We start from the raw sequence: 26,090 nt of genomic DNA on the forward strand, positions 1-26,090 counted from the left end.
CATCACTTTCAAATTGGAAAAGTGGTGTCAAATGTTTCTTTTCTCCGCCTGAGAACTTGACTCTCAAAGTCCCTGTGAACTTATTAGCTGTCTGGTAAATTTAACCTGACCTCTTTTTTATTTTTGAACTCTGGGGCACTTGAGCACCGAACCACGTCCTCAGCCCTATTTTTGTATTTTATTTACAGACCGGGTCTCTCTAAGTTGCTTACAGACTTTCGAAGTTGCTGAGGCTGGCTTTTCAGTTATTTTTTTTTAACCCTTTGTCCATCAGTAGAATTGCTCCAAACCAAACCAGATAATCAGTCTATCCTGGGTCCTCCTTTCATGCCTTTCTTTGGTGTTAATCGTACTACCATATGATTTTGAGATTTGTTAAGTAATCTTTAACCTGTGAACTAATGCCTTTCATTCATTCTGGAAAATGTACTGCTATTGTCTCTTTGTTGATTTATCTTCTATTTTTCTGGAGGGCTAATAAGACATATGCCAGGGTTTCTTATTTTACTCTCTGATGTTCTCTTCTTGAATTCTCCATCATCTGTCTCACTGAACTATTTTCTAAATAACTTCTTATTTAACCTCCAGTTCAGTAATCCATTCATCTGTGTCTAATTAACCCTTCTACCCAGATACCAAGCATTCATGTGGTTATTATATTTCTCAGTCCAGAAGTTTATTTATTGATTAATTTTTAAAATATAGTTTGCTATTCTCAGCAACTTGAGAGTCTTCTTGTTTCTATCTTTCAATACAGCAAGCATCATTAATTCATTGTCTGTCTGATAACTTAAACATCTTAAATCTTTGGGGTCTGTTTTGTCCATTGTTTCTCCTGACTCTTCAGAAGGTACATCTACTTTTCTTTGGGTGCTGAATGCAGTGTTGGTAGAGAAAGGAAAATATAAAAATAATATGAAGGCTAGAAGGATACCACTCATTTCCAGAAAACTACCTTTGTTGATGTCTGTTGGGAAGTACTTATCTTTATTCAAGATGTGTGCTTCCTTCAACTATATAGACAAATGAATCTAGGTTGCAAGTTCAAGAGAAGGCTGGATTACTTCATATTTGCTGTTAGCTTAGTGATTTGATTCTTTGGGCTCCAGCTTTAATTTGGAAATATTTATCCATTTTTCTATTTTGTTTTGGTCCCATATTTAATTTTTCTCCCCCGGCTTCCCCACAAAATTGCCACAATCTCAATTTCACTTTTGTAGCTCTTTACTTACACCCTAAGTTTCCCCTTTATTTCTAGATTTGGGGCCTGGTAATTTCTCACTAATTCGTTAATTCTTTGATGCAAAGAAAAAACAATCTAAGAAAGTAAAATAGTCATAGGTACATGCAAAGAATATTTGTGGGCAAGTTCAGGATAACTTCCCATTTCCTTATATGACATAAACCTGTTGCTCCATCTCACACAACAGAAGTTGTGAAATGTGATTGCAGTGATGACACTACCATTTACTTGAGCACTTTGGGTGGATGCATATGGTAGAGAACAAGGAGAGACTATCAAAAACACTAGGAGAATTTTATATCTGAGTACAATCTGGAAATGTTGTAATCTTACACAAAAATACTGCAGCAAGATCTGGTTTGGCATGAGAATGCTGATTTTTTTCTTACTTAAAAACACAATCACCTACCCTGCCATAATGATGTCCCTCCATCACGAATCTCTGCCTTATAAAGCTCTGCCTGATTATGGTTCTAACAATTGTGTGTATGCATTTCTCAGAAATTGTTAAAAAGCATTAGAGATTTAGCAGTGGGAAAAGAGCCTGAAAATTACAAGGGCAAAAGTTAAACAATACTGTATGTTATTTTTATGAAAATACAAATTGCTGAAAATAATTTGCAAAATGCAGATAGATATTAAATAGAGAATTTCTAACTTTTTAATCTTAAATTTTGCAGTTGTGCATAGAACATGAATGGTATGTGATTTCCACGTTGAATTCCATATGTAGTCTAAACTACCTGTGCATATGAAGTAGAAATAAATCTTCCTGGCTGCTGTAAGGGGAAAAAAATAGAGCAGTATGCTTAATTTAAAAAAAAAGTGTAGACAAATTCTTCTGATAATAGGCCTACTAATTATGACTTTTTCATTGTGCAAATATCCATAGAACATAGTAACTAATAAGAATCATGTAGTAAAGATTGGCAAATGGAGGATTAGATTGAGACAGCATTTCTCTTAGCTTGGCTACCAAGAAATTAAGCATCAGGAATATTGCTTCTCTCTGAGGCTTGGTGTGGAAAATCCTGAGACTGGAGGAACAGTCTGCCCCAGCCAAAACAGAGGTTGTTTGACTCATTAAAAAAAAATCTAAAAAAAAATCACCCTGAGTTTATGAATCATCCATAAGAAGCTGAATCAGGAGCCATCTTGGGACTACAGTGTAGCTTTGATAAATGGAACTGGGAACCCAGATCTGTGACTTTGCGGCTGGGTCTGCATGAACTGATCTGAGCCTAGCAAAAACTTAACTGAGCCTAACAAACCCAGGGAAAAATCAGAAATTGAGGGCATTTGCCTCGGGGAACACAACTTGGCTCTCCAAGTTGTCTTCCCCACAACAGTGTAAGTCTGGCAGCTCACAGGGGCTCACAAGGCCAGCTGCAGTGGGTCAGAAACTGGAAAAGGTGGATGTGAGGGCCCTTGGCTTGCCTGGCTCTTCCAGATTCACACACACACACACACACACACACACACACACCATGCCTGATACCCACTTCCCTGACATCTGGGCCACCACCCAGCCCACACCTTTAACTGACAGGTTCAGTGCTTCACCACCCAGACCACCTGGCTGCCCAGCCTGCCCCACTGGTTCTGGAAGGACAGGCCTACCTGACCTACCTCTTCACCACCAGGCCCAGCTATTGGCTTTGCTACTGTAAGGATGGCCTTAGGCCTTAGCCTAAGCAACTGCCTTTTAAAACTCCACTTTAAAATAAACCTGGAGTCTCACCAGGCAGGCCACAGAGCCCTCCAACATGTCAATCGGGCATAGCTTGATAAAAGCAAGTCACTTTCCACAACCCTGATAAGAGCCAGAAGGGTATCAGGGAGTAAACCACAAGATCATAATGCCCTCTCTAAGATGTAAGATGTCAGTCACTAAGAAACCTGGTAACTACTGATAGTGACCCAAAGGGTGAGCAGAAGCTCCCCAAATTTAGTATAAATAATGGAACAAATGATCAGACATTCAGCCAGCCAACGCTGATGCACACAAGCTTTAGAGTCTGATGAAAACCTAGACTGACACCCCAACTCTTCTCATCTGCCTGATCCTCTGCATCATCTTCACCACTCTCAAACTCTACAGCAGCCTCTTGTCTCTGGTGAGAAAAAGACTTCTCCTTATGACCATCTCCTCATCCATCTATCCATTCCACCCCAGGAGAAGCCTCTATCGGTTCCTGATCTGTTCACTGCAGTCTGAGTGAGTGTGTATCTGATGGACTTAAGATCTAAGACTTAAGACTTTAAATCTAGCACTTAGTCTTAGCATACTGAGGAAATGTCTATAATAGGTCTGTCATGATCAAGTGTGTTTACAGTGCTTAGAAGTTAACATAAAAGTGTTTGCTTTGAATGGATTATGTCTATTGCAGTGCCCAATATAAAGGATTTTCATTCCTTACTAGGAACTTATAGAGTGAAATTGTAATAAGTGATTTGAGTGAATAAAACATTGAACAGGGCAGAAGTGCAGGGACATTCTTTATCTCTCCCCTCGACTGCAGATGTCACACTTTTGCCCATTGTGAGAGCCACCCAGCCCACCACGTCAGTAGCTTAGTGATCGACCCCAGGAGGCTAGAAAGGGCAGTATCCAAGAGCAACAGAAGCAGCAAAAATAAGCTCCTTCATCCAATGAGTGGAGCCCTAGGGAGAATTGTAGGAAACTCTCTCCTAAGGTAGATTGACATCTATGGGGCTCAGAGATACATTGATTGAACACTGCCAGTCAATTCCCTATGCAAGAATGCAACTGAAACCTCAGTAAACCTAAGTTCATACTACCTAGAACTCCACACAGAATCCAACTGCGATCATACCCTGGGAGTAAAACAAGCAGCTCTTCATAACCCACTCCATATCAGTCTCCTAAGAAGGGAAGTTGAGAAGTTTTAAACCCCAACTGACAACTCAGTGAGTAAAACAATAAAAAGGAAGAACTTGAGAACCTGTACTTCCACACTCAGTTCACACCTCAAGAAGAAAGAAAAGAAAATCAGTTGGCACAGACAGTGAACACATATGCTCATGGGCTATTTTGTCCACCACAATGGAAATGACTACTTAACTTCTTAACTTTTCACCAAGATTTTTCACTTTTGTTGTTGTTGTTTTTTTGTTTTATTTTAAAATGTACCGATTAATTCAAGAACATCTATACATATACGTATTTGTTTCTTTCTTCTCATTTCTAACACTTTTTTGAAGGTTGCTATGTTTCCATGCTCTGTTTTTTTTTCAGGGTTAGGGTTTTTGTTTAGCATATTTTGATTTTGTTTTATATTGTCTTTTCCACTGCTCTATTTAACTTATCTATCTCTCTTTTTTCTATTACTAACAGCCAAATTCCATTCTCTTATTCATTCTTCAAATTTTTACTTCTATTTTTTCTCCCCCTCCTAATTACCAACATACCTTATGTTACAACTGTATTTGCTCTATTTACCCCTTGAAATTGCAAACACTTTTCTGCTTTCCTATCTCTTCTTCTTTCCTCTTACTTAACTCTATTCTTAATAGCTCTTAGTACTAATTTATTTATATGATATCTGCCTCCACCACCAATGCTACAGCAATAATTAATACAGTGGAAGCCATAGGCAATACCTATTGTTGATTTTATGCCAGACACAATTTATGATTACTGTTTTTACTGATGGAAATTGCTGATCTTACCATACCTGCTCAGTGTAATACTTAACAATGTAGACATCAAAACAGGAACTAAGTACATAGTCTACTGCTATATACTGTTTGCATAGGTTGTTGGCTACCCGAAATTTGTAAGGTACTAGTAATATACAGGGACACCATAAGCTTATAAGGAAGAGTTCTACAGCTTCAAATCCATCCAGATAGATGGGTAGACACACAAATAATATGAAAAGTCAAGGGAATAAACCATCCCAAACAACACAGAATTCTGCAATAACAGACTTCACTGAGGAAATGCCAGAGAAGAAATTTAGAGAATCCATAATTTAACTTATTTATGAGATAAAAGATGACATAAGAAATAAAATCAGAGAGAAAATATAAGAAGTGAAAGATCTCTTCAATAAGGAGATAGAGACTCTGAAGAGGAATCAATTGGAAATCCTCAAAATGAAGGAATCAATAAACCAAATTAAAAATTCAATGGAAAGCATCATCAACAGACTTAACCACTTGGAAGTTAGATTTTCAGGCTTCAAAGAAAAGTATAAAATCTTGAAAAGAAAGCTGACTAAAGAGAAAAGATGCTAAGAGACAATGAACAAAACTATCAAGAAATATGGGATAACATGAACGGGCCAAACTTAATCTTCATCAGGATAGATAAAGACTTGGAAATATAAACTAAAGGAATGCACATCCTTTCAATGAAATAATATTTTAAAAATTGCCAAAACTTATGAATGAAATGGAAAATCAAAAACAAGAGGCATACAGTACTCCAAATATACAAAATTATAACAGACACACCACAATACATATTATTATAAAAATGTATAACAGAAAAAAGAATATAATTTTATAAAGCAGAAAGATAAAAAAATTAGTCACATTTAGAGGTAATCTAACCTGGATTTCAGTTGATTTTTCAACATAGACCTCAAAGATAAGAAGTCTTAGAGCAATGTGTACCAAGCTCTGAAAGAAAATGGAGGCCAACTAAGAATACTATAGCCAGCAAAATTAAGCTTCAGATTTGAAGACAAAGCAAAAGTATTCTACAACAAACAAGAGTTAAAATAATTCACAACTAGAAAACTGTCACTACAAAACATACTCAGTAAAATACTCTATGAAAATGAAATGAAGAATTAAGAATAAACCAGAAGAAGAAACTACACTAGAAGAATAGTCAATCAAAGGCAAATCTAATTCAATTTAAAGACTAGGAATTAATCAATATGGAAGGAAATTAAAAATTATCTTTCAATAATAACACTGAATGTAAATATTACAAACTCATCATTTAGGAGACATGGGCTTGCATACTGGATCAAAAAACAAGACCCAACAATATGTTGTCTCCAAGAGCTTCACCTCATAGACAAAGACACCCACAGACTGGAGGTGAAAGAATGGAAAGAAATATATCATTTTCATGGTCCTCCATAACCAAGCAGGGGTTTCTATTCTTGTATCAGATAAAGCAGATTTCAAACCAAAAATAATCAGAAGGGACAAAGAAGGACATTTTATACTGCTTAAGGGAATTATACATCAACAAGTCATAACAATTGTAAATATTTATGCTCCAAACAACGGAACATCTATATACCTCAATAACAAACCTCTTCAATACCAAGGATCAAATAGACACAACACAATAATACTGGATGAATTTAATACAGCTCTTTCAAAACTATATAGATCATTCATACAAAAATTAAATAAAGAAGTTATAGAACTAATAGATACAACCAATAATCTAGATTTAAGGGACACATATAAAATATTTCATCCATTAATGGCTGCATATGTTTTCTTCTCAGCAGCATGTGGAACATTTTCTAAAATAAACCATATTTTAGGCCACAAAGCATCTCTTAGTGAATTCAAAAATAGAGAGATAATACTCTGCATACTATCAGATAATAATGTAATGATATTAGAAATCAATGATAACACAAAAAGTAGAAACTACTCTAACACCTGAAGACTTTGGAATGGTGAGTGGACAGAAGAAATCAGGGATAAAATAAAAAATACTTAGAAGCAACTGAGAATAGTAATACAACATACCAAAATCTCTGAGACTTTATGAAAATTTATACTCCACTAATCTTTAAAATCTTGAAGATATTTACAAATACATAGACATATACGATCTACTCAGTTGAACCAGGAGGATACAGAAAATTTAAAGAGATTAAATTCAAGTAATGAAACTAAGGACGCCATCAAAAGCTTACCAACAAAGAAAAAGTCAGGACCCGATAGATTCTTTTTCTTTTTCTTTTCTTTCTATCCATTTTTTTTCTGTCTTGCACTTTATTTTGTTTTGTTTTTGTTATGCTGGGGATTGAACCCAGGGCCTTGTATATGCAAGGCAAGCACTCTACCAACTGAACTATATTACCCAGCCCCTGGATGGATTCTTGGTAGAGTCCTACCAAACCTTAAGAAGAACTAGCATTAATCCTCCTCAAATTATTCTTCCTCAAATAGAAAAGGAGGTAACTCTTCCACATACACTCTATGAAGCTAACATCACCCTGATGTCAAAACCAAGTAAAGACACATCAAGAAAAGGAAGCTTTAGACCACTATCCCTGCAGAACATAGATGCAAAAATCTTGATAGAATACCAGCAAATTGCACACAAAACACATTAAAAAGATAGTGCACTAGGATCAAAATGGTTTCATCTACAGGGTGCAAGATTATTTCAACATATAGAAATCAATAAATGTAATACCTTACATGAATAGACTTAAAGACAAGAACCACATGACTATCTCAATAGATGCAGAGAATAATTTGACAAAATACAACATCCAATCATATTTAGAACACTGGAAAAACTAGGGATAGAAGAAACATGCCTCAACATTGTAAAAGGTATATATGAAAAACCTAAGACCAAAATCATTCTAAACAGAGAAAACTGAAAGCATTCCCTCTAAAAACTTGAATAAGGCAAGGGTTCCCACTTTCACTGATTCTGTTCAACAAAGTCCTTGAAATACTAGCAAGAGCAATTAGGTAAAAGAAACAAATTAAAGGGATATAATAGGAAAAGAGGAGCTCAAACTATCTTGGCCAATGTCATGATTCTATATCTAGAATACACACACAAAAAAAAACCCACCAGTAAACTTCTAGAAATAATAAATGAATTCAGCAAAGTAGCAAGACCAATAAATCAATTGCATTCAGATTAATCCACTTTATCTGATATGAGGATAGAAGTGCCTGCTTGTTTTCAAGATCCATGTGAATAAGTTTTTTTCCCTTCCTTTTTCCTTCAGTCTGTGGATATCTTTGACTATGAGGTGAGTCTTTTGGAGACAGTATATTTTTGGATCTTGTTTTGACCCAATCTGCTAGTCTATGTCCTTTGATTGATGAGTTCAGGTCATTTACATTCAATGTTACTATTGAGATATGATTTTTATTCCCTGTCATTTGATTTATTTCCGGCTTTTAATTTGAATCAGTGTCTCCATTGATTCACCGTTCTTTTAATGTAGTTACTCTCTTTTTTATTGTTTTCACTTTTATTTTTTGTTTCTTCTTCATTAAATATCTTAATGACTGTTTTGTAGTGCACACCTTCTAATTATGAATTATTTTAACGTTTGCTTATCATGGAAGATTTTTATTTCATCATCAAATCTGAAGCTTAATTTTGATGGATATAAGATTCCTGATTGGCATCCATTTTCTTTCAGAGCTTAGTATATGTTGTTCCAGAATCTCCTGGCTTTGAGGGTCTGGGTTGAAAAATCTGTTGAGATATGAATTGGTCTGCTCCTAAATGTGATCTGATTCCTCTCTCTTGTGGAACAGATTCACACTGCTGGAAAGGAAAACACGTAGGCAAAATGAAAAAATAAGGGAAGAAAGGGCCCAAACAAACCAGATACTACAATAACCGAATCCAAGGACAGCGTAGTAGATGAAATGTCAGAGAAGTAGTTCAGAATGTACATAATTAAAATGATCTGTGAATTAAAGAATGACCTAAATGAGCAAATACAGGCAAAAATTGATCACTCCAACAAAGAGATAAGAGAGCAAATAATCATTTATCACACCAACAAAGAGATAATGGAGAAAATATGAGTAGCAAAATATTACTTTTTAAAAAGGAGAGAGAGATTCTGAAAAAAATATTAGAAATCCTTGTAATGAAGAAAACAATAAACGAAATAAAAAACTCAATAGAAAGCATCATCAATGCACTAGATCATTGGAAGACAGAACAACAGATAATGAAGACAGAATCTCCATTTCTTTATTGAAGTGATCTTTCACTTCCAGTATTTTCTCTAATTTTACTTCATTTACTGTCCTTTACTTTACAGATTATTTTAACTATGTACATTCTACACTTCTTCCCTGACATTTCATCCAGGGTGGTGGATTTTGTTATTAGAGTATCTTGGTTTATTTGGATTGACTTGTTCCCTTGTATTTTTATGTTTTTGTGTGTCTACCCATCTAACAGTATGGATCTGAGATAGTAGAGTTTCTACCCTATAGTACCTCACTATTTAGGGGGAGATAAATAATAACAGCAACCAGTACAAACAATAAAACAATATACAGCATTAAACCCAATAGTCCCTAATATGACAGCTACAATGTTAATTATCACAATAAACAGAAATGATATGATCAATGATTGCCTACAATAAAAACAGGAAGTTTACAGTCTTAAATAGTGGAAAGGGAGACAACAGAAGTGATATGGAATGTGATGGTTATGAGGGAGGAAGAGAGAAGAAAGAAGTATAAAATTAAAGGAATAGTGAAAGAACAATAGAGGTTGGCTATTAGTGGAAGAAAAGAAAAAATAATCAAGGGAAATAGGTAAGAGAAAAAATATATATAAAGTGAAATTTTAAAAATAAAAAATACTAATAAAAAAATACAAAAGAAAACTAAAATATTCTAATCAAAATATCCTAGTCCTCAAAAATCTGATCCATAAAAAATAATCCGCTTCCAAAATTCTAGAAATGAGGAAAATCCCAAATATGAGTATGTATAAATGTCCATGAACCACAGGTCACAATTTAAACAGAGAAAAAGAAACTCAAAACACACAAAGAAAACCAAAAACAAATGAGAGAGAGAGAGAGAGAAAACTTGATGAAATGTTAAAAAATTCTTTCTGTTGGAGTTCAAATGATTCTCAGCTTCTCTTCTCAGCAGTTTTAGGTGGAGTCAACTGGCGCAATATACTACACCCTTTGGATTGCTGGAGTTAGGGAGGTAATCCTGTAGGTAGAATTCCAGGAGGCAGGATTTAGGCTTAGGTGGGCACCAGGCTCTTTGCTGAATACTAATTCATCTGGAGATTTTAAATCAGTGCACCTTCTAGGGCCCAGTGATTTCTGGCTCATGCTGGAAGACAGTATCCTGGAGACCTTCCCTGCATTCCACTGTGTGGTGGAGGCTTCCATTTTTAGTCTTTTGTGTCATCTGCAGACCCCACATTTCCTGGTCTTGGATTCAGTCTCCAAACTCTATCTCTCCCACCCTTGCCTTTCTGAATTCATAGCCAGACATGTCTCTCCCAGATGGTTTTGCAAGCAGCTGGATTGGAGGGAGAAGGGGAGGTCTGGGTTGGTTTCCACAATCAGTTGTCCTCTGTGTAAACCTCTCTCCATGTTTTATCTTCTCCTGGTCACAGAAGCACACTCTATGTCATGCTGTGTGTTTACTGGGCCTGTATTTAAGGCCAAACTCTGGTTTGCCAGGAGTCAGCTCCATTAGCTGCCAGCCTCCACACCACAGCTGTGAAATGGTTCATCCTTTGTTCTCTGCATGCTGCCTGGAGGGATGGTGGCTTCTTACTTCCATGAGGATATTTGCAGCACACTTTTTAGTCATGCAATGTCCTTACTCTGTAAATGCTCCATACCCAGACAAGCCTCAGGCCTCTTAAAAATGTAGGTTCCCTGAAATTCCTTATCACCCTAATTTACTTGTGGAGGGAGGGCTCTGGCCCTCCTGAATCCCCATTCTGCTTGAAATATCCAGTTTTAAATTCCAGTAAATCCCCCCTCCCCTGCCTTTTTGTTCAACCACCTTGCTGAGAAGCTGCCTGTGTGCTTTCTTGGTTTCACACCACAGAGCAACTAGGAAATCAACCTCCTCTATTCTGCTATCTTGCAAACCCATATTTTTTTTAAATCTTAAAAACCTATTTGAATAAAGAATTACTTTACCTCGTATGAGCTGTGCTGACACAGTCAGGAGTCACAAATTAATTAGCATCAAACATACCCCCCAATCCAAATATCTGATGATTTCAGATTATAGATAGTTTGACTTTCTTCAAACTCATCTTCAATAACCCTTTTCAGAATTTCATTCAAATAAAAGGTATACAAGCTAAAGTTCTTTGCCTAGTATTGCCTTTGCAGTAATAATATTGGCTTGGGATGGAAAACAAAAGAATAAGACAAGTGGAAGGTGATTATAAAAAATAAAAGCTGTATGAACTCCACTCTTAAGCTTCAGATTGCTTCAAAAAGTGCTTATTTTTGGAATCACCTTCACTTCTATTTAGCTCTCCCATCTATTTGTAATGATGTCATTATAATAGCTTTCCAACTGTTATAAAGAATTCCTTTGGAAGTCATTGGACTAGGAATTATAGTCAGATTTGATAGCATGTTCAAAGAAAGGCTGCAGGAAATATTCTTTGATTAGAAACTTGTATTGCAAGAGGCTAATAATGTTCAAGGGATACTCAGTGTTCCTCAATTTAGAAAGTAATTTATGTTTAAACATTTGAAAAATGAATGTTTTAAAACAGCTACAAGGGCAAATATATGCCTGCATAAGCACTATATGATTCTTTTTTGTTTTGTTTTGCTTTTAATTGGCAATTTTTTATTGGTTCTTCTCAGTTATACAAGACAGTAGAATCCATTTTGGTGATATTAACAAGCATGAATATATCTTATTCTAATTAGGTCCCGATTCTTGTGGGTGGACATGATGGTAGAGTTCCTTAGGTATTTGTATATGTGCATATAGGAAAATCATGTTAGATTTATTCTACTGTTTTTCCTATCATTGTTTCCTTTTATTCCCCCTTGTATAATCTATTGAACTTCTTTCCCTCCCCCCTCTATTGTGGTTTAGCTTCCACATATCAGTGAAAACATTCAACCTTTGGCTTTGGGGGATTGGCTTATTTCATGTAGCATAATAGTCTCCAGATCCATCGATTTATTGGCAAATGCCATAAAGTCATTTATCTTTATGGCTGAGTAATATTCCATTGTGTACATATACCAAAATTTCTTATCCATGCATCTGGTGATGTGCATATAGTTTGGTTGCATAACTTAGCTAATGTTCAACATCACTAGCAATTACAGAAATGCAAATTAAAACTACACTGAGATTTCATTTCACTCCAGTCATAATGGCAATTATCAAGAATATAAGTAACAATGAATGTTGGTGAGGATGTGGGGAAAAGGTACACTCATACATTGCCGGTGGTACTGCAAACTGGTGCAACCACTCTAGAAAGCTGAATGGAGATTCCTTAGAAGACCTGGAATGGAACCACCATTTGACCCATTTATCCCACTCCTCACCACATGCTTAAATGACTTAAAATCAGTGTACCATAGTGATGCAGCCACATCAATGTTCATAGCAGCTCAATTCACAGTAGCTAAGCTATGGAACCAACCTAAGTACCATTCAACAAATGAATGGATAAAGAAAATATGTTATATATACACAATAATATTAGCCAGCCATAAAGAAGAATAAAATTATGACATTTGCCAGTAAGTGGATGGAATTGGAGCCTGTCAAGCTATGTGAAATAAGCCAATCCCCCAAAAAACAAAAGCTGATATTCTCTGATGTTCGGATGCTGATTCACAATAGGTTCACTGTATTGAACAAGGAGGGTGCAGGAAGGGAGTGGGGATGGGACGGAAAGACTGAAGAATCAATTAGACATAACTTTCCTATGTTCATATATGAATTCACGACCATTGTAACTCCACATCATGTATAATCACAAGAATGGGAAGTTATACTCCATGTCTATATGATGTCAAAATACATTCTACTGTCATGTATAACCAAAAGAACAAATAAGAAATTCCTAAAAAAGATTTTAAAATAGCATATTTATTTGCTTTTATTTAATATTTAAATTTAAATTCCACAAAGTCATTTCCCAAAATAGGTATCTAGACAATGCTATGAGGTCTTACAGCTCACTTTACAAGTAAATAAATTGCCAAAGTTTCAGAAACATAGGTATCTCTGCTCTTTCTTTTTCCATCACTTCTCTACTAACCACAGACAGGAAAAGAGATTTTAAAAAACACTTTTTAGCCAAATTCATTTGTATGTTGCCAAAGAAGAGATAAATTTTATGACAACCTCCTGGTTTCAGGCCAAAATTCCTGCCAGTACTTATGTACTGCTTCCAGCTGAAGAGCTCAGGCTGGACACAGAGGTGACTTTCTGAAATAAGGGTCTAGAGAGACCTGGGCTGAGTGCCACACAGCCCCCTGGGGTGTCAGTCTCACTGTTTTACAATGAGGTAGACAAAGCATTTCTTCATTGTGGGCTTCCTGAGGTACACCATGCTTAAACTGAGTCTGCTGATGTTTGCAATGCTTGTAGAGCCTTGATCTCAGAAGTTGACAGCAGCAGAATAATGCCACCCTACTTCAGAGTCATCTTATGGTATAAGATCCTCCCGCATGAAATAGAATCAGGAAAAGCATGTTTCTTTCAATGGAAAATCCAAATTTGCAACCATGTTTACATTACTGAAAGGCTCATTGCTATTGAGTTTTTCACAAACACAAGTTTCAGAGCTTTTGGAACATATACTATAATAATCAGCAACTGTACAACAAAAGAAATTTAGACAAATGTAGGAGAAATCCTACACTTATGACTGTAAAGAATTAACAATCTATTTAGGAAATGATATTACTAGAAGTTCTTTTTAAGTAAAAAAACCTTAGGCTTGGCACAGTGGTACATGCTTGTAATCATTGTGGCTCAGAGGCTGTAACAGGAGGATCACAAGTTCAAAGCCAACCTCAGCAATTTAGCAAGGCCCTAAGCAACTTAGCAAGACCCTGTCTCTAAATAAAAAATTAAAAGGGCTGGGAATGTGGCTCAGTGGTTAAATGCCTCTGGGTTCAATCACCAGTACAAAAAAAAAGGCTTAGTAATGTTTTTATAATGAAACATTCATATCTGAAAATTTAAATTTTTTCTTTACTGAAAAAGAATTTTTTTTTGTAATCCCAGTGGCTAAAATGGCTGAAGCAAAAGGATTGTGGAAGAAGTAGTGTTCTGGTATACCAGGAAGCCCAAGAATACAGAGAAAAGAAAGAGTAAGCCACATATTGCTTTTGGAATTTTCCAATATTGTGGTTGAAATAGGGGAGACTCTGGTGGATTCTCCTCCTGTGTCACCAAGTATTCACCACTGTGATTCCGTCCATAACAGCACATATTATTGGTGATCCATGGCTCCACAGACATGTTCTGTCATGGTTGGAATTCTTCCCTACATCAATTTTCTGTGTTCTTTGGGTGCTACGAATGTTTGTGCCTAACAAAGTTGTCAATGTCATTTGGGTTCAAGATGTGGTTGTTCTGTCTGGCATCGGAGGTATCAAGGGAAGAAACCTCACTCCTTCTCAAGAGTTAGCAACAATTACTCACAGGTAATTCAACATTTTGGTGCAGGCTCTTTTCTTCATCCAGGAAATGTTTGTCTCACTCCCATTCATCTAAGTGGTCAGCTGGCTAATCTTCTGCATTGTTCTCTTCTGTACTCTGTATGCTGCTTCTAATATCTACGTTTCAATACAGGAATTAGAATGCACTAGAGGTTATAAAACAGAAAAGAATTAACTGACCTTATTACTTTGCATTAGGTTCACTCAGGGCTTTGCTCATAGCAATGGAGTCCTCAAACATTAGCAGTGGCTATGTCTTCCCTATCTTCTTTCCTTGGTTCATTCCAAGTACCAATGAAGCAAAGATTTCTGGCAAGGCAAACCTTTCCTGGTTATGCCTCTCTTAAGGCCCAGAGCAAAGGAGTTGATTGACCATGGACTGAGTCTCTGAGATGATGTGCTCAGAATAAACGTTTATTCCCCTAAATTGTTCTTGTCAGGTATTTTGGTCACAACAACCAAAAGCTGACTGGTATATCCTGTGCCAGGACTGATTTGCATGCTTTGCTTTTCTCCCTGTGCCATTTACCCTCCTACTTCCCTTCCTATCGTCCACCACTTTTGGATGAAGGATTTTGCAATNTTTTTTTTTTTTTTTTTTTTTTGGTGGGTCTTCTTAAGCAGTGAACTTCTATGAGATGCTTTCCAGGTTTTCTGTCTCGGGCAGCTCAGCCTCTATAGAGAAGTTGCCTTCACAGCATTCATCTCCTGTCATCTGAAGGGGATATGAGGATTGCAAGAAGGTTATGGTGGCCCTTTTCCTTCTCCACCAGGGAAGCCAAGGGTCCTCTTCACAATCCCTTTCCTCTAAAGAAATGGAAGTTTTGTTTCTGATGCTCATGCGGCAGAATATTCCTGACACCCATGTGTGGATTTTTATGACAACTGTGAGTCTGCAAGTACCACAGGTTTTTCTGCAGCTGTTTCCTAGCATGTGCCAGCCCCTGTTTTATGGTTTGGATCTAGGAGTGGCCTCCAAAGAGCTCATGTGTTGGAAAATGCAGCAATGTTTGGAGGCAAAAAACAGTTCTATTATGAGAGCTGCCACTTCCTTAGTGATTAATCCATGGGATGCATTAGTAATTTGAACAGATTACTGGGTCGTAATTGTAGGCAAGTGGGGTATGGCTGGAGAGGGTGTAGCCTCAGGTTATATCTGTCCCAAGCCCCTTCCTCTCTTTCCCCAGCTGCCAAGAGCTCAGCTCACAGCTTTTCTCCCCCACACCCTTCTATTATGATATTCTGCCTCTCTTAAGGCCCAGAGCAAAGGAGTTGATTGACCATGGACTGAGTCTCTGAGATGATGTGCTCAGAATAAACGTTTATTCCCCTAAATTGTTCTTGTCAGGTATTTTGGTCACAACAACCAAAAGCTGACTGGTATATCCTGTGCCAGGACTGATTTGCATGCTTTGCTTTTCTCCCTGTGCCATTTACCCTCCTACTTCCCTTCCTATCGTCCACCACTTTTGGATGAAGGATTTTGCAATTCTAGCTACTGGATTTTGTAGAGTAGACTTGTGATTTTTGGTGTTTTCTGTGAGGCACACAATTTGCATGCAGAAAGTAAAGCATTACCTCCAATTTCCCTGCTCACTCTCTTAGAAGCCGTCACTATCTTATTTTTATTTTCTTTCTTTCTTTCTTTCTTTTTTTTGTAATTCATATTAGGATCTGGTTTCTTTTGGAAAAAATAAAGAAATAAGCATGAAGAGATGGGAGAGGAGGAACGACTTCACAGCCTGGTCTGCTGGGTTTATACAGTGATTTTCTTCCTCCCCCTTGAAGGAGAAAATGATGTTGTCTTGGTACATTTAAAGTAACCCAACTTTGGAGAGGTGCAAATTTGAGACAAGTGGCACTACAACACAGAGTGCCCAGAGAACCTGAACTTTTCAACCCTGGGAGTGGAAATTTACTGTAGGCCACTGCACAGTCTATCTGGCATGTCAAAGGAATAGTGGCTGCTGTGAATAGGAACTAAAAAGGTAAACTTACTAAATCCACTAACTTGTGTTTGGTTAGTGTTTTTATAAAATTTTAAGAAGCTATGTATGGGAAGGGGCAAATACCAAAGCAACTGTACAATTTTTTTTTTAAACAAGGGATTGAACTCAGGGGCCCTTAACCACTGAGCCACATCCCCAGCCCTTTTCTATTTTATATTTTGAGACAGGGTCTTTCTAAGTTGCTGAGGTTGGCTTCAAACCTGTGATTCTCCTGCCCCAGCCTCCTGAACCATTGGGGTATGCCACTGTGCCTGATACAACTGTACATTTTAAAAGTCACAATTATATCTGAGCTGCTTGTCAAAAGAAAACTTAAAATTTAGGAAGTTCCAAGTCTTCCTATAATGTTCAACAAAAGTAACTTAAATGCATTAAATTCTTATAAAACACAGTCAATGGCTCTGATACTTCAAGATCTACTTCATTGGTACTTGCTGAAATAGAATTAAAGCTCCCCCCACCAAAAAAAATTAAGAAGTATGAATCAAAGCTAAAAGTATAAAAAGAGGAAGTGGCAGAAAATATAATTGTATGGAAGTTTTCAAAATATGTAGACTAATGAACTTAATACCAAAATGGCAAAAAAAAAGAGTCTTCAAGGGATAATTGAAGGTCAAGAACAAGCCGGAAAACCTTTGACTGAAGAAGCCAAAAATATACAGTACAGGAAGAAATATTGAAAACATAAATTTATCTAAAATATTTATTTAAACAAACGAAGGCTAGAAAGCTTGTGATAACTGACAGAAAGAGTAGGGAAATAATTAGCATTTGCTGAATACCTATTATGTGTCAGGCACTGGGCCAGACAGTTTTCATACTCTGTAATTTATGAATTCATTGAAAAAATTTTTAAAAAAGAAGCTCGGGCCATCATGAATAATTAGTTTATTATGCATAAGCAGTGTGGATTCAGAAAAGGCTTGCTGGTTGGCTGTGAACAGTAGGGCTTGGAGCACGAGCCTGTCATCTGTGTTTTGAATACTTGTCAGGTGGCTTGTTTAGCCAGGCTTGAACATCACTGATCTAATGCACATCCTTTAATGTGGGGAAGGTGAAAACAACACATTGCTGTTAAAGGGTACAACATAGCAGAGGACTGTAGAGGTGTGGGAAGACCCCCCAGGAGAGCTGAGGCCTGAACTAGCCTGAGAGTAGGGAGGTAGAAAGAGAAACAGAAAGGAGGGGGACATGAAAGCAGTCCGGGGGCTTGGCCCAGCCTGGCTACTCAGGGAGTGCAGATTAGTTAGTTTGGCTGAAAAACAGGGCATAAATAATATGGGTTTTAATTAGGATAAGACAAGAGAGGAAGAGAATGTCATAATTGACTGGTCTTCAGTACTGGTAAGGGTGATATTTGAATTGGCAAAGTGAAGCTAGAAAGCTAAAGGATTCTTGGCAGAATTGTTACAAGTGCAAATTGCAATATACAAAAAGTTCCATGCATCCTAGACTTCATGAGGTGCAAGAGCAGGCACCTTAGGCAGGTAGGTGTTGAGTTCTAATATCAGTAGGCAGAACATGGTCAATACTTCGGTTATGGATGGGGACAGGTGGAAATAACTTGAATGAAGCAGGTATCAGTGTTCCCATTAGGGGCTGGGGCTCAGGATCCTGTGGCTCTCATAGTACCCAGGAACCAGAGCACCCAAGATATAGGCAACTAAATTAAAAGGCTTAGGAAGGTCCAAGGAGAAAGGTGCACACCTAGGAGGCTACACTATGGCTGCAGATTCCAGGCCACTCTCAAGTGGGAGACAGGGCCATATGCTGTGAAGGCAAGTGACATGCTCTGAATCCCAGCATTTCCCGTACTCTTGTGTACACTTGGCCAAGTTTCTTAACCTCCATGAGACTTCATTTTCTACCTAAAAGACAGGAGTCATAACAGTGTCTACCTCATAGGGTTTTTGTTAGGGTTAATTGAAGTAAAATATGTACAATAAAGAACCTGGCTCTTAGAAAAGGCTCAAAGAGCCGGGTACGGTGTTACATGACTATAATACCAGGGATGTGAGAGCTTGAGGCAGATGGATTGCGCTTTCAAAGCCAGCCTCTGCAGCTTAGTGAGGTCCTAAGCAACTTAGCAAGATTCTGTCTCTAAATAAAAAGGGCTGAGGATGTGGTTCAGTGGGTAAGTGCCCCTGAATTCAATCCCTGGTGCCAAAATAAATAAATAATAGAAAAGAAAAAGAAAAAAGAAAAGGAAGAAAGAAAAGAAAAAGCTCAAAGAGCTACCTGTAGTTACTTTTTGTTGCCTGGCAATGTCTTTAGAATTCCTTTTTCAAGTTTTGGGCATAAGAGACCTAAAGTGAGAAGATATATGGACATGACAGTTTGAACTAGGTAAGTGAAAAAGGGGGGACTTTATAAGTCATGCTCATTTGGTGACCAGCTATAGAGCAGCATCAATCACACCAAAACTGTCACACAGAGTTGAAACGTTAGTGACCAGAATAATTAGGATAACTATGACAGAAGTATAAATATTGCAAAGGAAAAGGGTGTGAAAGAAAAAAAATCTCACTAGAGATAGTGAGATTTGAAACAAAAATGTAGAGACTAGATCAAACCCCAGGTGGAGTTTGGGGACTTATCCAAACAGCTGAGAGGTAGCGTTGGTCTCAGAGCTTCTGAGGTGAAGTGGGGACAGAGCACTAAGGAGCAGGTAAGCAACCCTGAGAGGAAGCCCACAGACAGTGTAAGAATTAGGAGAGAAGATGTCAAGGCAAAGTCAATGATGGGTTCAGGAGGGATGAGGTCCAGCAGCCTGGAGTACAGAGGGAACCAAAGAAGAGAAACAGAGTTTCTGAGAGGCTTCTGAGAAGCCATGGAGCACGCATCTTAGTCACCTGCAACCACCACAAGAGTGAAAAAGAGCCCCACTCAGGGTTTGTGTCTTTTCTTTGGTAAAAAGTTGGTTAACAGGTGATCTCAGGTCTTTTCCTTCTAAGGAATGCTGTGCAGAACCAGCATACTGGGACAAGAAGTGAGGAATTATAGACAGGGTACTTGTAAAACAAAAGGAAGTGGTGAATGGACACTGTTTTTCAGAATTTTTAAGGTGAAAGAAACTTGCTTACCAGCGTCTCTCTCTCTCTCTCTCTCTCTCTCTCTCTCTCTCTGGAGAACTAATAGGTTCAGAAGAGGCAATCCAATAGCCATAGATGCAGAGAACAGCACTGTATCCCAGTGAAAACAGAGCTGGCTAATTGATGAGCACAGCAAAAGAAGAAACTCAGCAAAAGAATCCTACGAAGAATGTCCTTTCAGATCTTCTCTATGAAAAATTCTGGTTCTTACCAATTGAATCCACCTATAAGAACTAATTGAATCCACCTATGAGTGCCAGGGAAACCCAGGAAGTCTTTCTGGGAGGATATAAATCTACATTTAAGTAATTGGCATTTTATTAATTACTTGTGATTTCCTATGGACAAGTCTCAGGATGATCTTCTCATATCCCTGTATTGTGTTAACCTGTACTAAACAGACTGCTCAGTATGTATCCTAAATGAGTTCAGTTTGTGATTGTTTCCATATGTCAAGTGGGCTTAACACTTTAAATCTATGAGCCTAAGATGAAAAGTGAAGGTCAAAGATTCTCAAGTTGTAGGTATGGGGGATGAATAATTCAAGAGAGCTAATGTATAACATGAGGACTATAATTGATAATATTGCATTTTATATTAGTGATTTGCCAAGAAAGTAAATTTTAGATACTTTTACTACAAGTAAAGCAAAAAAAAAGTTATCCCCAGGAGATGATGAGCATGTTAATTTGCTTGATTGAAGAAATCATTTCACTACATACACATGTATCAAGATAAGTATACCCAAAAACCACATTGTAAACCTTAAGTAAATGATACAAAGCTGAAACTTAATTAAATTAAGCAGCAAAAGCTCACAACCATTATAGTGTGTTGGCAATGACTAATCTTATCATTTCTTTAGTATGTGACCTATTCCATTATAAAATGGTTCTGGGCAAAACTAACCTTAGTCTAAAGGCTCTACAATATATGAGGTATACTTAAGGAAATAGTTTGGAAGAATCTCTCAGCATGTAATTATTTATATTATTTAGTGGGATTGAGCTTTACAATGTACAGAGAATTTCTCCAAAGACTTTCTTGAAATATTTTTCCCCCCAGGGATGATAATGTTATGGAGAAGATGTTTTGTGTTCAAGAATAAACACTTTGAACTCAACAAAAATCCTTTGAATTCTAGCCTAGAAAATAGATCTGGATTTTGATTCAACATATACCAAAAATATCTGGCATTCAGATCTAGCCAGGCATTGCCAGACGGCTCAATATTGTGAGATCAGAGCTTCCATTATGAGATTAGAGCTTCCTTCCCACACAGACTTTAGCTTAAGTATAGCTTTCTTCAGAGAGCAATAATTCACCCTCGACAGATCCCTTAAAGTACAATAAAACAAATACGTTAGAAAGTCTTAATTTGAGATTCAGGAAAGCTTCCTGGTTGTTACCTGGCAGATCATTATTTATCAGGTTGATAATAACTAATGTTCATGTAGAGCTTAATTGCTTATAAATAATTTCAATATAAACTATCTCATCATCTCTTTATAACCATCCTGAGAGGTAATTATTATTCTCATTTTCTAAGTGAGGAAAAACAGGACTAATTTAAGGTTATTCAATTAGTACATAGTTCAGGATATAGATCTGCTACTGCCAAGATACTTGTATTTTCTATCTTACAGCATTCGTGCATTCATTTGCCTATTTATTTATTCAATAAACACTTGTTGAGTACAAAAGAGAGGCTGTCAAGAGGTGGGTTTGGATCCCAGATCTATGAGATCCTTCTACAGAAACAGTGTGAATTTTCTTAGCCATAATCCTCCAAACATAACTCCAGATATCTCTAGAAAACTACAGAATAACCTGTAGGTGTGGTATATAACTCTACGTTTGGATTTTCTAAGAAACAGAATTGAAATAAATTCACTAAGTCAATAATATACAATATCGTCTAGATTCCTAAGATGACTTGGCTTGAGAAATAGAATCTAAGGACTGAGAAATTTCTAGAGACAAAAATACAAGATAAGAAAGTAGAAAGAATCTGAGGACCAGTGGTTTCACAGTGGCTTTTTTCTACCTGGATCCAGGTCTGGTTAGGAAAAGAGTGACTACCTTCTTGGAATCCATAAGGATGACACCTAAACTGAAATTTAAAATAAAGACCATAATGGAAAAATTCAGGGCGTGTGGTTGATAGAGACATGTAATTGACTCTTCAGAGTTGAATTAAATTTTGAACACTTGAACTTTTAGTTGGCTGGACATCTGGAATTTCTCCTTGGTCTTTAAACTCACAGAATTTAATGCAAGTAGGCACAAATCTTTCCTTATTTGTGATTTTAATATGTTTGAAAAGAAAATGCAGGTTAATATTCTAGAAGACTTGTTCATTCTCAAATTTTAAGTACACATCCTCCAGTGGTAAAATGATTACAGTAAGAACCTTTCCTTTTATTCTGTTTGGTTACTAATTAGTCAAGTCTTTTTTTTTTTGAGCACCAGCAAGGCAGTTTGCCAGGTTCTGCTGGAAAATAGCTATGAACAAGATCTTAGTTTTAATAGTTGCTTGTTAATCCTGAAAATATAAATGTGAAGTACATGTGTAATACAAGACTCTTAATTAAATCATGTGAGAGTTTAGATTTGTATACCTAAAGTGTCTGATGTGTTCTTTAGAGGAAAAATAAGCATATTTAATATTTAAGACAATGTTTAGCATTTTAGTTCAACAGTATTTTTTGCCTGTATTCCATGATTGTGGCATGAAGCTAACTAAAACATCTCTCAAACATTCTGCTAAATGAAAGAAGTTCATTTATACAAAAACCTGCATACATTGTCATGCTAGTTTTTTTTTAATTCTGCAAAAAATAAAGGTAATTTATGGTGGAAAATCAGAACTATGATTGCTTCAGGTGGGGAGTAGGTGGAGTGACAGGACGGTGTTGGTGGTTGGGAAAAGCCAAGAATGAATTTTTCTAAGGCAGTAGCACTATTCATTAACAGCTATGTGATTGAATGGATATTTTTTTAAACAGGACTTGGAATCAGTCCTAGATCCTCATGCATGCTAGGCAAGTATTGTATCACTGAGCTGCATCCTCCATCTCTGGCGCATGCATCTATTAAATATCATTGAATTCTAGATTCAAGATTTGTGTATTGGGTTTTATGTAATAATTGCCTCAAAAGAAACAACCATAAAATAATGTTAAACCATAGTTGTGATATGTTGGAGTATTTGTTGGGGAAGTGTACCGAAACAACTTGCTTTCAATAAATAAGGTGAATTGATGTGTGAAAAGCAGGATATATAGATAAGAATATGATAAAAATAAGTAGAACAAAATATGAGTATACAGTTTAGATGGTAGATATCAAAGGTGGTTATGATTAAATTGATTCAACAATTTGTACATTTGGAAATTTACATAATAGAATGTTGAGAAACATTTGAAGAGTACGTATATAATGTTTAAGGTGCCTGGTGTTATTCTCAAATGGATTATTCATGTCAACTCTGTTTGTGACTCATTTATTTTGCTTAAATCTTGTCACAGAAAGAGGGTAGGTATCCACTTGTTGACTTCCTCCTCTTCCCAGCTGCATGGTTATTTTCTAGTTAATCATGGACTTAACTGTGGTCATGCAACTGAATCTGACCAACGGAACTGGGGCAGGGAAAAATACCCACTGTTATCAGGCATGAATCACGAAGACTGCCTCTGTCTGAGGTTGAATGGTTACTCTGTGGTGAAGGGGTAGAGCCATACACAGTGAGTCCCTGAAGAAGCAATGTTTGCCAATCAGAAATATCTGCTATTAACTTATTATGAGCTAGAAATACAGTTCTCCTTGTTAAACCATGGGATTTGTATTTTACCTGTTATAATAGCTAGTGACACTCTAACTTGTACTCAGCTCCCCATTGTTGGTACTATCAGTATCCTTATTTAACCTGTGAGGTCCAGTCTTGAAGTTAGACAGTTTCCGTGGCAGCCTTGGGATTCTGACCCAGAAGGTCTGGCTCAACAGTCTAAGCTCCTACATACTACATTAATCTGCTTCTCTGTTCCTTGAAGATATTAATATAAGATGAATAATTACTTACTTCTCCTCTAAGCAAATGACAGTGAGTTATCCTTCAAAGTACAAAAATGTAATATCAAGTGCAGATTTTTTTTTTATAATGGCTAAGTATGCTGGTCAGCCAACTAAGTCACCCAGGCCATTTCGGCCAGTGGGCAAGCTTCCAGGTATACAGGGCCTGGGAAAAGCAGAGGGAGGCAGGAGGGGAGGAGAGGATTCAAATAACAGCATCACCAACTTTTGTAGATATCCTATTGCCCATTGTCAGTCTATAAATAATAATAATAAAAGAGAGGGTGTCTCTATCCATGGTGTAGAACTCATTGTCATCTTACAAGTTGGTGCTTCATTTCAAAATAGGGAAGATTAAGCTCTCTTCTTTAACTTCACCCAGCTAAGTTTTATCAGTAGTGAAAGCAGCTGAAAGGGGACATTACTCACCCCAAATAGATCTTTGAAATAAACCATGTGTATTGATAAATTCCTAACAATAAAGTGGGTCCTGCAAGACTCAAAATGCAAAAAGGGAGACAGCAGAAGAGAACCTCTGCTGTTTTGCTGAACTGCGTGTTGATGACTTTTCCACGTCTCAAAGAAATACATCTAAATTACAGCACCTTATTCTCCAATGTGCAGATGCAGGAAGTGGAAACATTTATATATAGACTTATTACCATGGTGTCTCTGGAACTTGTGTTAACCATCAGGCTCTTAATTGCCAGATGTCATGCCTCTCTGAGTTACATTTAGGAAATTATTGATGCTGCCAAGTTCACAGTTAAAGAGAATAAAAAGGGACACAGCAATACCAACAGGCTTATGAATCAAACACAGACTCAAATGAAATTCAGCCATGGGCATTCTGTTTCCATGTTTGTTATGCTAGGTTACCTGTTGACAAAAGAATGGTGGCAATTGTTTTTGAATATTTTTCCATTTTATTATTTGACTTGAGTTTTTGATTGGCTCATTTTATATATATATAACAACGTGATTGCTTCATGTAAGCTATGAATAGTGACCAATTCAGAATAATTCACCTTAAACTTTTATCATTTCTACATGTTGACTATTAATTGCTTAAAATTTGTTATTATTTAAACAATCTGAAATATCTTGGATTCCAAGATAAAATCTTTCTCAAGATGACCAGCTTCAAAATAAAAATGAACCAACTTTATTGTTTAAACTTAACCTTTAAAAAACTCTTGCAATCCTACTCTGAGTGACTGTGGTATTTTGTAAGTGACATTGATGGACACTGCTCTCAGCTTTTTCATTTGTATCCATTTTGGGGTCTGGTTTGTCAATATTTGTGAGCTGAATCCCAAAAGACCATTACATTTGCTCATGTGTGGCCCTAGGGCTGCCCTATTGGTCACAGTGACCATAGTGATCATTGGATCCCAGACTTTTGGTTCTATTCTACCATAGAATTCCTGAGGAGCCTGAATATTTAGGTAAGTGCCCAACTTCTAAATAATGTTCATTCCCAGGATTCATTTCCTCCCAGAACCTCAGAATGTGACTATTGGAAATAGGGTCTCTGTAGATATAATCAAGCAAAGGTGAAGTCATACTGATTAGCATAGCTCTAAATCCCAAATGTCTGGTGTGCTTCTATGAACAGAAAACAAACACCTAAAAGATACACCCAGAAATGGCCAGGCGATGACAGAGACAGATTTGAGTGACATGTCTTCAATAGAGGGAACATCCAGGATTGCTAGCAATCACCAGAAACTAGGAAAAGTCAAGGAAGAGTCCTTCCCTAGCACCTTCAGAGAGAGCATGGCCCTATCAACACCTACACTTCAGGCTTCTAGTCTTCAGAACTGTGAGATGAAAATTACTGTTGTTTTAAACTATCCAGTTGGTGGCTTTATCATGACAACCATGGGAAACTGATAACAGGGGAGATTATCTCTTGATGGCAAAATGCAGCCACAGAGTATGACCTCAGTTTCCCAGACTCATCTTCCATTGGTATTGTTTTGGTCTACCTTTGCTACTCTAGCAGAATATGTGAAATTGTTTTATAAATTATAATAAAAACAAATCTATTGGTTCATGGTTCTGGAGGCTGGAAAGTCAACATTGAGTAGCAGGAATCTGGCAAAGGCCTTTTTGCTGCATCATTCCCTGGAAGAAAAGCAAAAAGAGTGTGAGGGGAATGAGAGATTGAACTCACCGTCTCAATCCCTTTATTATTATTATTATTATTATTATTATTATTATTATTATTATTTTGGTC

At 37.0% G+C, this 26,090-nt stretch overlaps 1 pseudogene; it reads left to right on the forward strand.

The window, feature by feature from the left end:
- The first annotated feature begins 6,870 nt into the window (after positions 1-6,870).
- LOC125610522 lies at positions 6,871-15,048 on the forward strand (annotated as a pseudogene).
- The last annotated feature ends 11,042 nt before the right edge of the window (positions 15,049-26,090 follow it).

The sequence above is a fragment of the Marmota marmota genome, unplaced genomic scaffold (assembly GCF_001458135.2).
Source record: "Marmota marmota marmota unplaced genomic scaffold, marMar, whole genome shotgun sequence".
NCBI classification, from domain to species: domain Eukaryota; kingdom Metazoa; phylum Chordata; class Mammalia; order Rodentia; family Sciuridae; genus Marmota; species Marmota marmota.